The sequence below is a fragment of the Triturus cristatus genome, chromosome 4_2, assembly GCF_964204655.1.
Source record: "Triturus cristatus chromosome 4_2, aTriCri1.1, whole genome shotgun sequence".
Classification (NCBI taxonomy): domain Eukaryota; kingdom Metazoa; phylum Chordata; class Amphibia; order Caudata; family Salamandridae; genus Triturus; species Triturus cristatus.
The window spans coordinates 622,785,164-622,800,580 of NC_140586.1; the positions used below are offsets into that span (position 1 = coordinate 622,785,164).

The 15,417-nt window shown below is 41.8% G+C and overlaps 1 protein-coding gene across 1 annotated transcript in view; it reads right to left on the reverse strand.

The window, feature by feature from the left end:
• LRRC7 (leucine rich repeat containing 7) overlaps nt 1–15,417 on the reverse strand; it is a 1,991,887-nt gene that overhangs the window by 1,205,496 nt on the left and 770,974 nt on the right. The gene's annotated exons all lie outside the window — the stretch shown is intronic.

Here is a 15,417-nt window from a genome sequence, read left to right on the forward strand (position 1 = left end):
CCCTCCAAGGACTACCTCCACCATGGATTCCTACACTACCACCCTTTAACAGCGCTCCTCAAGTCTCCATAACCTCTCTCTCTCATGCATTTCCTTTGTTTTATACACCACTCATACCAGTCTAAGGCATCAGAACACTTTACAACACGAGCATGAATCATAAGTGTGTAAATCAGTGTATAGGAAATGTTATATCAGACACAGGAGAATCGCAAGTCATCCCTACTGGTAGACAGTATAGTTTAAGAGTGCTTGGTCTGGAGGATGACAAACTCAGAATTTAACACTAAACACCATGGTTGGGGTTTGGCTTTACTATTAAAAATTGATTTCTACCCAAGTGAATGCTTTTTGCAACATTAGGACAATGAAAGAAGGGAAGAAACATATCCTTCTAATCTATACCTTGCAATTTGCATGCAGCTCTTTGATGATAGCTAATAGCTCACTGTTGTATGTTAGGATTTTTAACTTATAAAATGCAAGTAACAAAAGGGGCTCTCTGTCAGAAGCAGCAACGCACTGACCTAATTAAATTATATGCACTTTATGATCTGTATCTTACATGTGCTTTGCAGCATGTATTTTAACCTCCTTCGCTACTTTATGATGAGTCAAAACTTCCTCTAGACAAAATTCAGATCTTTCTGCAGCCTGTCCATCAATCACCAGTTATCTTGACATTTTTAAGGCTGCCTGAAAATTGCTGGAGGGAAGGAACATGGCAGCAGGTACTCTTAAAACAATATGTACTTGAAAACTTGGCACCCCCCCAAAGTCAGCACCGATCGCATCGCCCGAGAGCGGGCCCGGCTCCACTGAGTCTTTATTATAATCTGGGGACCACCGTCTAACCAATTTAAAGGATTAAAACTGCAAATCAAATACACAAAAATATGGAAACACGCATTCATCAAACAAATTATGAAATATTTTGATGAATTCACATACAGATATACAAAAATCAAAAAATGAATATTGATAAATAAATTCGATTGAGGCCATCCTTGTGCATACAATAGTCTGTTTGATTCCTCTCACAAATCAATCTGAGGATTCCAACTTAAACTGTAGTCTCCAATTTCAAATTCCTTCACATTTACAGAAAGATTAACATTTTCCGTTTTACATTTTGCGTCTTTTTTACACACCGTATTAGTCTGTTAATATTATCAAAGTTTCTAAGCCTGTGCGGACCCCTGAGTAAGCGTTGTGGATCCCCATGGGTCATTGGACCACAGGTTGAGAACCACTGTTCTAGTTATTGCTATAGTTTATTACGTGTGTTATTTAAAGGTTATTAGCCATTATACAGGCGTATTTACCATCAACCCCGATTTGTTTATACATGCAACAATGATGATTCAGCAATTACTTTTTTACAGCCTATGATCAATAATCTATAGACAAATGTATCAAATCTGATTTGTGGGTCAAGTATTGCAATAAATTGCTCTCAATGGCATATTATGTTACACTACAAACACTGTGTTGCACTGCAGGATTCATCAGTAGGGGAAAGAAAATATATTTCAGGTTTTAATCTGTAAAAAGACACATTGATGGACAGAATGCAAAACAATGTCATACATTCACCCCAGTACAGAGATCTCGGCCTAAATCCATAGTTTTTCCCCCCATGGTTTAATCGGGAGTCATCAGTAAAACGCTTTGTACTGAGCTGGAATATCACCAGTTGGTAGCCACACTTGCCCTATTGTAACGCTTCAATTTACATTAACTACTTGTCACTTTTACGAGCATCCTTTCTCCTCTTCCTGGGTGGTCTTTCCCAGCTCTGCCAGATGTAACAAGTTGTTTTTCTTAAAGGCAAGCGGACCCTATCTTATTATGATATACATTTTCGGCAACTCAAACTAAAATTTCGATGTTACACAAAATGCAATATTTTATAGCCAGGTAGCGATTCAAATTCCAGGCTCAATGCAGGGGGGGCATAAATCAATGAACTCGATAATAAAAAGATTTTGTTGAAATGCAGACCAGAAAACAAAGATGCCGCAAATGTGTTTTCCAAGATTAAGGTGCCAGATATGTACAGATGGGGACAGTGCCACTATATTGAGCCTCAGACGAAAAAAAAGGGTTCAATGGCTCAGCCCAGAGAAGGGAAGAATCATTGTATTAATAAAAAACAACAGTTTAATCATTCACACATCACTACGGATGGCCCTGTACAAAGTTTGCATGTATTGATTTTACTGGGGTTACACTGTAGAAAAGAAAAAAGGAGTCACTGAACAGGCCAGTGCTGAGAACATATAAATAAGAGACAGATTGTTGTCTGCAGCAATTGTATCTACATGTAATGCTGCAATGCCTTCCTTAGGTGTATGGTGCATTCATTATAAAGGCATCTCTTTAAATCTAAGCTCTTCAAACTTTAGAAGACCATGCCTGACCCTCCACCAACTTTGGTAGATGTTGAGGGTAAATGGGAATGTGACGACAAAAGCATATCAAAATTTGGGACAATTGGAGATTGTACTAGGCACTATGGACACAGGACTTTGCCCTTCCCCTCTTCTCTTCTCTTTTCATTCCCTCCTCGCTCTCTTGTTCATATTACTGATGGCGACGTCTCTGGACATAGCCCCATCATGAGTCATGGCACACTTCTCCTGTCGCTGCCTAAATCACTGCTCAGATATTCCACACTGCCACTCACTCCCATCAGTCTTGTAATCTCCCATACGTGTCCACCTTGCACACAAGTGTCCACCTTTTCCATTGCTCGCTGCCTCTCGCATCACTGTCCAGATCTGCCTTCGCTGTTTATCTCTCCTAGTGATGACCCCTCTCCTATTGGTGTCCACCTCTCCTGTCACTGATGACCTTATATCTTACTGTCCACCTCTCTTGTCACTGCCCAATTCTGCTGCTACTGTGCACTTTGCGGAAACGTCTCCCATAAGTATCCACTTCTACTGTCAGAGCCCACTGTACCTTTCATTGTACACCTCCTCTGTCAAGGCTTTCTTCCTTTACACAGTCCACCGCTCCCATCAATGACTACTTTTCTCATCGTAGCTCACCTGCTCCATAACTGTCTATTCTATGACTCCTGTCAATTTCTCCATTCTCCATCTTCTGACAATGTCCTCAAGTCACCTGTCAAAGCTGACTTCTCCTATCATGTGCTTTCTATTCCAAGTACTTTGGCCCATTATTTCATGTCTCTTCACCTTTCGTTCCCTGTACATACCTCCTATAGATGCCCAGCCACCTATCACTTCCTGAGTCTCTAGGACACCCCCTGTCACCTGCCAATGCCCCATTCTTGTTGCTGTCTACTATGGTCACGATAACCACTCCTGCCACTTCCTTTTCATATTACAGCCCCCTTTCCATTCACACCCGCTGGCTGGCGCCTCTGAAAGGTTGGTACTAGGCGAGGAATACATTGGCTTCCTATCAAGCAACGAATCTCACTAAACAAGCTTTTTACCATCCGGAGGTTGACGCATAAAAAAAAAGACTTGAACGTTCCAACTGAGGTTGAAAGAAATATAAAATACTATAAAGAATAGCAAAGAAAAAGACTTTGCAGATATGTCTTGCTTCAGGATGGACAGAACTATGTAACAATCTTCACATATATTGCAAAAATTACCCATCACTTAACAGGTTCAAAGCAGTTTTGTCTCAAAATGTTTTTATTGAAATTTTCTCAGAGAGTGCAACAAAAGCATTACATATGCAACATTTATCAAAAATATCATCCGCCCAGCTATGCAGTTCGCTCATGAAAGTTACAGTTTGCTCACCAGGTCCGAGGCAAGTAAACTTTAATATATAACGAAGTTTCATCATAACATGTCGCAATCCAGTCAATGTTTTCAAATAACAATCTACCCATCCTAGAGAGTAACATGAAAAGGAAACTTTATTGTACCTAAGGAAAAAAGGAAATAAACTGAACTAAGATGTCATGGTGCAAATGAAGAGAAAAAAGAAATGAGCGTGAGGATTGGAGAGTCGGAGCCTCTGCCCTTGTTTCTTGGCGCATTTTCCATAGGTCCCAACGATGGGAGGTGATTAGATAAGGAACAAGTTAAGGGCCCTAAGCCTTGGATTGCAAGCCGTCAAAGGAAGCCCCTCTGATAAGTAGCTGACCAATGGAGACCAAATGTAATCAAAATCTTTTCAGGTATCTTCAATTATATCAGTCATACGCTCCAAAGCCAAAGTCCTCCACAATCTTGCATGCCATTGTGTTAAGGATGGGGCCTCTTGCTTCTTCCAAGCTGAGGCAACCGCCATTTTGGCAGCCCCCAAGTAGAGCCACAACACGGATTTATCGCCTTGTGTCTGTCTTCTCAAGTGCGGGTCGCGGATCCCCAACAGAACCTTATCCATGGAGCTGGGAATGGAGTAGCCTAAGATAAGTTTGATTTGGGACAGGATCTACTTCCAAAAAGGTTTAATGACAGGGCAGTCCCACCAAATATGTCTGAAATCGCCTAACAACTCACAACAACCTTTTCCTCCCCTCACACGCCTATACATTTTAACGCTGCATTCCCCCCGCTTTACGGGATGGTCCCTTTGAGGCTTGGAGGGAGGGCGGTTGCCACATGATCTCTCACCTGTTTGACAAGGGAGAACTCCTCCCTTTCCAGGAGTGCAAGAAACTATTTGCATTAACTAACAAAGAGGAATACCACTACTTTCAAAACAGTTTTGAAAAAATCCTATTAAATAATCTCTTAACTGATGTATACTGGTGGAAAACCGAGTTTGTTCAGTAATTGGGGCTATTGTTATTGCTGACCCATTTTTTTCTCTGCCCTATTTTGCTTACCTCCCATCTTTCGATTTGAGACTAGAATTTATGTTTATTTGCGGTGCAGAACAAATAAAAAATGCAAATACTATAATAAAGTATGGACCTAGTTCTACATCAGAAAAATTGGATACATAAATCAGGGATTTAATATCAATAATGCAGGTTAAATCAATGTTGACCTGTTAATTTTTCAGCCCAAAATTCTCTTCCAAATGATTTCTTGTTGGATGGCAAAACACCTTTATGTACTACAAGTTGTTGGGCTACTGGCCCTGGGACAAAAGTCCAGAAATAAATGTGTCAAGGAATACACAGCACTGGCTCCGCCAATGATGGTGTACATGTCAATACTTGTGAGTAAACTAAAGTGGCTGTCATGCACTCTATTTACCATAATACTTCTGGAAGGAAATGGTGCTAGTATGCCAATCAGAGCGCTCCCTTACCCGCTTTAGCCTAGCTATGGGTGTTCACTTTGCAAACGTATTTGAGGAATCAGTTTCAGGGTATTTATTATTATTTTCTTTCACTGGTCTTGAGGATGGCCATATTTCTCCGTTCACTTTTACAGTTGATGGCATTCAATTACTTACCAGTAGTTTAGAGTAGAACGCAGGGCCCTATCTGCATTATTCTTCAACTAGAATACCATTATTTTTTATGATATATATATATATATATATATATATATATATATATATATATATATATATATATATATTCACTGAAAAAACCATAGGTTTCAGGGGTGTTATAGTTAGCTGGACTTTTCACTTGTACAAAACCATTGAAATTCCCCCGTTATAGTTAGTTCAGCTAACTATAACTCGCGCGCCCGCAATGCACTGCTGATGACGTCACATATTACATCACTCATGACATGGTCAGTGACATCACTCATGACATCACTGATGACATCTCAAATGACATCACTGATGACATCATTCAGTGAATGTGTGTTATTCTGAAAATTAAATATGTTTTATATATGTATATCTCAAGGTCGATGGAAGAATAAATGGGTATATAAGTGTCTAAATGGATGATTTGTTTTTGAAAAATTGATTGTGTAACTGACTGATTAAGTGTATCATAGTGAATACATGGCTTAGTGAGTAATGTTTAAATATGTAAATATCTGTATCAGTCTCTCACTTTGTGTATAAGTGGCTGCATGGGTTGGTGAGTAGCTACATGGGTGTCTATATAGGTTATTAGTTGGTTTTTTGAGTATCAGTCTGAGTGTCTGCATGGTTCGGTGGGGGGTATTACGTAGTGCATAGGTGCATGAATGAGTGACTCACTGTTTGTATGTGTTGAACACAGTATGTGTGCAGGACTGTATGGGTGGATGAGTGTGTGTATGGGTGTGTTAGTGAGTGAATGACTGTCTCAATAGTGTCTTTATGAGTAACTACATATGTTTTAAACTAGTATATGTGACTATTGGTGTATATATGTGAGTATATGTGAGAGTGAGAGATTGAAAGAGTTCCTGTATGAATAAGTATGTGTTTCTATAAGTGATTGTTTAAAAGAGTAAGTATGTGTAAGTTTCCGTAGAAGTAAGTGTGGTGGTGTGTGTATAACTGTATATGCAAGTAAATGTATGTTTGATTCTTTATTAGCATGAGTGACTATGTGTGTGAGTAACTCTATGGATGAGTGGCATTGTGTAACAGGATGTATAGGTGTATGAGTACATATGATGAGTGAGTACATGTATGAGTGACTGTATTGGACTGTTGGTGAATGAGTGGATGTGTATGTGGATCTTAGAATTACTGAAGAGGTTGTTGTAACTGGTATTGGTATGTCCATTGTTTTGAAAATTTTAGTCTCTATTTTTGAATGTGTGTATCAAAGGTTATATTAGGGTGAGAGGAGGTCTGCCACTCTATCACAAGGATGATGTCATCAGTGATGTCATCAGTGATGTCATTTGAGATGTCATCAGTGATGTCATGAGTGATGTCACTGACCATGTCATGAGTGATGTAATATGTGACGTCATCAGCAGTGCATTGCGGGCGCGCGAGTTATAGTTAGCTGAACTAACTATAACGGGGGAATTTCAATGGTTTTGTACAAGTGAAAAGTCCAGCTAACTATAACACCCCTGAAACCTATGGTTTTTTCAGTGAATTTCTGAGGTTTTTTAAATGCTAATTCCTAACTATAACGTGCCTGAAACCTATGGTTTTTTCTGTTAATTTCAAAGGTTTTTTAAAATCTAATTTCTAACTATGCCTACAGAGATAGGACATGTGAAGAAAGAAGAAAAAATGCACAGAAAGAAACAAAAGAAGTGCAGAAAGAAGCAACAGAAGTCCTCAAATACGAAGATAAGTGCAGGAAGAAGGATAACGTGCAGAAAGAACAAAAAGAAGAGCAGAAAGAAGCCTTGTTGCAAAATCATCCTGTACCCTCAACTTTTTCAGACGGATACTGGTGGTAACTGAGTCTGACTAACCAGTCCTAGAGCCAGTGCTATGTTAAAAGACACTTAGAATACAGCGAAAACACCTACATACACTAGGGAACATTATGCGTTGGGGTCCCCCTGTGATTAGCCTTACCTCCTCTATAAGCCCCTAGTATATAATAGGGCATGGGGATTAAAACTACCTCTTAAAACAGGCCACGGGGCGTTTTTGCACACGTTAACTCAGGCCCCGTCCCCTCCTTTCACCATTGTGTAAACACGCCCTGTGTCCGTTTTTAGTTGGGAGATTAAGTTCATTTGAATCCTGAGGGTCCCTAGGGTCCAACTAGCCCACTAGGTACCTCCAGTAAGTGCCACAGAGCTGCGTTGCAGAGAGGTGTAAAAAGTGGCACAGCCTGGACCACCTCTCTGCAATGTAGCTCAGTGGCGCTTACTGGAAGCACTTGGTGGGCTAGTTAGCCCCCAGGGGCCCTCAGTATTGAAGGGAAATTATATCCCCAATTTAAAACGTGCCATGGTGCGTGTTTGCACACGTCACCTCAGGCCCCGTCCCCTCCCTTCACCACTGTTTAAACGCGCCCTGTGGCTGTTCTAAGTTGAGAGATTAAGTCCCCTTGAATCCTAAGGGTCCCTAGGGTCACACTAGACCACTAGGTACCTCCAGTAAGCGCCACAGAGCTGCGTTGCAGAGAGGTGTAAAAAGGGGCTTGGCCTCAGAACACCTGTCTGCAGCGCAGCTCCCTGGCGCATACTGGAGATGCCTGTTGGGGGCGCGTTTGCAGAGTGCTGCACGGAGGGGGCATGGCCTCCGGCACGATGCCAGTCTTTTATTTATTTTATTTTTTTAAGAAGGGGGGCTGTGTGGTTCCCCTTCTTATTCTAATTTATTGGCCCTGATGACCCCATCCCCCAGGGCCTGTCTCCTAATTATATTTTTTTGACCCCAATCCCCAGGGCCGGCCACTGTTTTTTATTATTTTTAAAAAATATATATTTATAGACACACCTAGGACATGCTGGACAAACCGTACGTACCTATCACCATGACGATTTGCGTGATATTCATTAAAAGGCGACTATGCATGCAATTAATCCACGTGGAATGTATTTACACCACTAGTGAAGCTCTGACATGTCTGATGCTCTACCGTGCCTAATCCCGGTAGACACCCTTGTCGTTTATTTATACAAACATGGGTAGCTATTGACGGGCACATTTAATACACATGCACACCAAGCCATTCAAAGGGGATTCGACAAAAATTCGACCAAAACTATGCAAGAAACCCCCCTCACGGTTAATAAAACACACATCCACTGCCGGATGTGTAATACTTTTTATTTTACTCTCTGGAAAGGGGACGAACATCACTTGCGAGTCACAGCGCGCTCCTGACAGAGCCCAATGCTGTGTTACACCCACCATTGCCTGCCGAGTACCACACACCTCTGTGTTGTATTCCACTAGCTAGTGCATATGCTATGACACTCTCTAGCCCATGTGCACTGTAACACCACCCCGTGAATATGTCATGCCACACTTGTCTTCGCACGGGTTATATTGCCCCATCAAACGTGCCTTCCTCGATGCCTATGTTATAACGCACAGTGCTATGCCATACATATTACAATTTGGGATCCATATCTTTGTCACAGTGCATGTGCAACGTTACACTCCCCAGCACATATTTTATATTACAACTTTAGAGACTAGTTAGGTTACACAACACTGCCCTGTGCATATTACACTCCAAGGCGCATATCGCATAGCACGCGCTAGTGCCTGTGCTATCTCGCGCTCTCCAATGAATCTGTCATTGCGCACAATGTATTGCATATTATATTTCACGCCTGGTTCATCTTATATCACACTTTTTGGTGCATAGTTTATACCATACACTATATCTAGTTTTCATTTTCAATCGTGCTCTCAGGCCTATGTTCTATATAACACTGTGTTCACCTACCCTTTTCACGGGCATTACATTTTGCGATAGGGGGTGGAGGGTCAGGGGGTGTTTTTGCCAAGTGAGCCCGGAGTCACAGTCACTAACGTCTTCTTCTTCCTGAATAAAAGTGAGATTATGCTGCATACTTGTTCATATTTTAAGTAGTTTACACAGACAAAATGTTTTAAAAACAATAACGTTTCTAATACCCGCCTTCTCTGAACAGTTAGCTTGCTGCCCCATCCCCCTCCTCCCTATCCTCTGTTGTGTGAATCCATGGACTAGCTTCCTCCCTCCTGCCATGCATGGTCTGATGTGCTGCCACTGCCCTCAATTTAGTATGATGTACCAGTCCACTCCTCCTGCCCTCCATTGCCCAATTCTATGCCCCATCATTGACCTCCTGCTTAAACTCTGTGCTTAGCTTGCTGCCCCTATTCTCCTTCCCCCTGCCCTCCGATGTCTTTGTGCATGCCCCTGCTCCATCCTTTTTGCCCACCATGTCCCATGGACCTGCCACTCCTATCTACTCTGAGTGTTCTGTTGAGCTGCCACTCCCCTCCCACCTGCCTAGCATTGTCAGATGACTGTAACCTGTCCCTGCCACCTCCACCCTGCCTGTCCACATGCCATGCCTCTATCCTCTTCCTCCTGTCCTACATGGTCCATTGTACTGCCACACCCTTCTGCCCTCCCTGGTCTGTTGTGCTGCAACTGCTCCTCCTGCCTGCCCCGTGTGGTCTGTTGTGAGGCCCCTTCCCCTGAACTTTCTTGTCTGTGCACAGGTCCTAACCCTCCCTTCTATCCTCCATCGTCCTTTGTGCATGCCCCTGCACCCTCCTCCTTGCCCATCATAGCCATTGTGCTGCCACTAACCCTCCCACTTGCCATGCATGGTCTTCTGTGCTGCCATGGCCCCTCCCACCTTCCCTGTGTGGTCAGTTAGCTGCCCCTGACCCCCTCCCACCTTCCCTCCATGGTCTGTGTGTATGCCATCACAGTCTCACTGTTGCTCTTCATGTTGTGTCTTGCTTCTAGTGCCCATCCTGCCTGACCTCCATGGCTATCTTGCTGCTCCTGCCCTGCCCCCTTGCCCCCAGCCCTCTGTTTACATGTGCAGACCCCTACTCCCTCCCTCCTGGCTTGTCTGTTCCATTGTAATGCCCCTGATCCGTCCCTCCTGCCCTTTATGGTCTGTTATGCTGCAGCCTTCTCTCCTGTCTGTCCATTATGGTCAGCTAGCTACCATTGCCTCTTGCCCCTCTGTTCTCTGTTGTCCATGTGCATGGTCCTGTCCCCTCCCTCTTGCTTTCTATGGATTGTTGTGCTGCACTCCCGTCCTGCATGCCCTGTGTGGTGTATTGTGCTGCTGCAAACCCTGATGCCTGCCCTGCAGGGTCAGTTTGGTGCACCTCTCCATGTCTCTCCTGTCCTCTGTTATCCAAGTCCATGTCCCTATCCCATTTCCTTCCATGATCCAATGTACCATACTTGCGAACATTTTGAACTTGGTAAGAGGGAGATTTTGAAAAAAAACTGGGGTATTGATTTTCCCCTTTGAGTTACATTGAAAAAGAGGATATTGTAGACAGGAGACAGATCAAATAAAGCCCATTTGAGCTTAAAAACATTGGACGTTTCCTGGCTGAATCGGGTCTGTTGGCATGTATGGTTGTACTACCATTGCCTCTTCCTTCTGCCCACAATGGTCTATTACATTGCCACAGCCTTGAAGGAGGGTAGATTTTGTATCACAGGGGGCCCCTGGCCCGTTCTGTCCACACCTGAAGTATGAGACCCTTGTCCTTGCCCTGCCAGCCGCATTTGTAGGCCGTATTAAATTGACCAGCGGGTCCTGTGTTGCTATATAATTATCCTGAGACATCCTTACCACTCAGCCAGCATAAAACCCCTGTGTAGGCCCTTCTGTTCAATATGTAGGCCTCTTTGTTAAATTGACCATAGCTCTGCAATTTTAGTGTATAGCAGTCTGAAGGCAGGTCTGCGAGGCCTTCTGCTCCAAACTAGTAGCCCCCACCCTACCCGAGTGCTCCGTGCTCGGTATCAAAGTTCAACATCCCCCTGAAGCTGTCGACATACAGTAGGCTGCATCCTGGACTGGTACTTGCTTCCTGGGCAGGTTTCCCGCTTTTAAGGAAGTGGCAACCGCAGAGCATCAAGTTAGGAGAACTGAGGAGATTTTATACATGAATATATTGAATTCCTGTACAATACCCATTATTTTCTGCTTGCTCTATGGAACTTACGATAAGCGATTGGCCTGAGAGACTGACCTTTTCACCCAGTCCATTGTCAGCATTAAGTGGGTAAATGACGAAATGTCTGGTAAAATCTGCAGACGAAGCTTTTGGGTAGCATACGTAGGTAGATGTAGCGTGCAAAGGAGCCCACAAAATGATATAAAAAGGGATCACCCACAGATATCAACGGACAACCTCGCCGTCTGTATGTAGGTTAACAGGCTGTGCAGGTTTTCCCCAAGAACTGGGAGCTCTTGTCTTCCTTTGCTTAAAATGTCTTGCTCTGCTTTGCTTGAAGTATCTTATTCTATTTTACCTATATGAAATGTCATGTTATGTTTAACCATTGTTCTCTTTACTTTTGCATTTAAAAGATGTTGTATTGTAATTGCAGGAATGCTTGCTCTAAGAGTAAATGTGAGTGTTCCTAGGTAACATTTTCCTTGGTGTAACTTGTTTCTCATGATGCATTTATAGATGTGTTTTCTCTCTCTCTCTGTCAGTCCATTAATTGAGATACAGAGAATATCATGACAGCTGTATGATTATCTGGATTCTGTATTTTGTACTTTATGTCTCTATTCTGCGGTTTCTTTGAAGTTGCATCTTCTCATTAAACTGCCATTGTATTCTGCCTCCAATTCCATGTCTCATATGTCTGTTTTCTTCATTTTTGGAGCAAGCGTTCCTAGGCACCCCGGCTCAAATTAAGGTGCCCCTTTTGTCCCTGACTCACTCTCCTGCTCAGTTCTGTGGTGGCTCCCGGGGCTCTGGGGACCGCCCCTAGCTTCCTTGACCCGTAATAGATCTTCCCTCCAACAGCCTCTCTTGCAAGTCCTGTATTGTTGGTTTGTTGCCCCTGCCCCCCTTTCCACTGCCCTCCATAGTCTGTTGTGCTTCCACGGCCCTTCCTGCCTGCTCAGTGTGGTTAAATTGTTGCCTTTGCACCCTCCTACCTGGCTTCAATTTTCAGAGTCCGTGCCCCTGGCCTCTGCCTCTCAACAGTATCCTAATGAACAACTAGATTGCTAACATTCTATATTTATTACAAAAGTGTGGAACGCCTGACATCATCTTGATGTAATCAAAACTGTAATACCTAGAGCATTCCTTTAGAAATTACATATATGAGAGGGTCTTATTGGCATCAAAATTATGGTTCGTGCTCTAAAAGACTAAAATAAGGACATATTTTCTGAGTTTTCAAATAGCGACAAAGCACTTTTAAATTATTTGTTATCTTTATGTTTTTTTATCTAGTTGACAACTTGATTAAATGTTGCACTTAGGGGAGAGGATGTGGTGTTACTTCCAGAACTGCAGACTTTGCAACTGGGGAACCAGGTTGAAGTTTCTGCTTCAGCTCGACATTCTGTGATTCTGGTCAAATCACTTAGTCTCCCCATGTCTACAACCAAAATGAAATTGTTCTTGTGTGATGTAACCAATGCTCATGTAAAGCACTCCAATACCTGACAAGTCTGCACTATATAACACTGCAAAAACACAAAATAATAAGTGTTTTGCACACTTCTGTCATTGGGCTATATTTGGGCTATATCTGGGTGATTTTGGGCTACTTTTGTCTCCGGTGGCCATCTTGGGAGATTTATTTGTTATGAAGTTTCCTAATTTCCTCATGTACTGCAGTCTCCTCAGTCGGAAATGCTTTCAGTTTTTTACTTTGATTCCATCATGAAGGTATTCAGATATGTCACACATTTGCCATAAATTCTGAATGTTAGCACTCTAGTTGCTCATTAGATCACTGTAGTAAAACTACTGTTCACCATGGAAGTCTGCTCCTGGTATTAAAAGTGCATGTTTCAGTCTGCATGTCAGAATTTTTTAATGAAATAGAAGAGGATTTGAGAAGTCACTCAAAATGTGCCCTCATTTTCTTTCTTCAGCATTAATCATAATTTCTATGGCAAAATGAACCCCCTCATTGTGTTCCTTTTTAAATTAAATGTTTTAAGTGTTACCAGTTTATTCCAATCAAGATGGTTTCAGGTGTGCCATACTTTTGTCATAATGAAGACAGTAAGTGCTCTAGTTGTTTTTAAGAACATTCTTGGACATTCTGTCATTGGGCTATACTTGGGCTACATCTGGGTGATATTTGGGCTACATTTGGGCTCTTTTGTCTCTGGTGGCCATCTTGGGAGACTTATTTGTTATGAAGTTTCCTAATTTCCTCATTTACTGCAGTCTCCTCAGTAGGAAATACTTTCAGTTTTTTACTTTGATTCCATCAAGAAGGCATTCAAATGTGTCACACATTTGCCATAAAATCAGAATGTTAGCACTCTTTTTGCTCATTAGATCACTGTAGTAAAGCTACTGCTCACCAGGGAAAACTGCTGCTGGTATTGAAAGTGCATGTTTCAGTCTGCATGTCAGAATTTTTTAATGAAATAGAAGAGGATTTGAGAAGTCACTCAAAATGTGCCCTAATTTTTCTTTCTGCAGCACTAATCATACTTTTTATGGAAAAATGAACCCCCTCATTTTGTTCCTTTTTAAATTAAATGTTTTAAGAGTTACCACTTTAATCCAAGCAAGATGGCTTCAGGTGTGCCATACATTTATCATAAGTAGGACGGTTAGCGCTCTAGTAGTTCTTTGGAACACTCTGGAAAGCTGCAGTAGAACACAAAGGAATCAACTGACAGTCTCTGCCCTTGTTGGATGTACATGTTTTACTGAGAATGTCAGACTTCATTCTCACATGACTGAGAAAGATAATGTGAATTTACAGAAAATAAGCTCTCAGTTTAGCTTATAGATCACCTTCCAAACCTCTGTGGTAAAAGCATGAGAAAATATTTTTCTCTCAATCATGATATCCCAGCAGAAGGCTTTTTCACATGGTGAAATCACCTTAGAACATACCACAATTCCTAAAATGAGTATGGTACCATCAACAAATGATTTATAATGTAACTAAAGTCTTAAAACCTTCTATTAACTGCAATGCTTTTTAATGAGGTGCTATCATGTATATTGGTCCCAAGATGGCTGCCAACACTTCTTGGATGAAGTGCTTACAGCCAATCAGATCTCAGGATGAGATGTGTGGTTAGGCTCCGCCCACATATATATATTGATTTAAATGCTATTTTCTCAGGAACTACTGAACAGATTTACACCAGACCTACAAAAGGCACTTCCTTGACCTGAGGACTACCTCTCTGCCAAATTTCAAATAACTCTGTTCAGCCGTTCGGGCTGTAGCTGTGTCTAAAGGTCCTATGGAAAAATGCATGGGAAAAACGCGTTTTGGGACCCCCCTTTTTTCTCAGCCCCCGCTTGACGAATCCCCCCGAGACTTTCAGGGTAGGAGCGGAGCGTAGCGCCCCACCTATTTTGAAAATTTCGCGAGGATTCATCGACCGGCGCCAAAGTTATTCCAAATAGAATGTTGCGGATTTCCTATGGAAACAGGGTCCTAACTATAACTATCTACTGGCGACCGCCAGTAGATAATATATATATATATATATATATATATATATATATATATATATAATATATATATTCTTCACATACAATATCGTCATTTTTCATAATTTATGATACGACGGCACACAAACTCCTCAGACGCAGTCCTCCAAAAGTGTTTGTACCCTTTTATTGTTTTTAGTTTTTCATATTTTAGTAAATGTAACCTTTTTCCATGCAATTATCTATCTATCTATCTATCTATCTATCTATCTATCTATCTATCTATCTATCTATCTATCTATCTATCTATCTATCTATCTATCTATCTATCTATCTATCTATCTATCTATCTATCTATCTATCTATCTATCTATCTATCTTTATCAAGCATGTGATTCCCTGCAGGTATATTGAATTTCTAACTAACTAAGGAGACGAAAAATCTAAAGTGAGTAACTAAGTTCTAATCATCTTCAGAAACACGAGCAGATGGGCTTCTCAGAT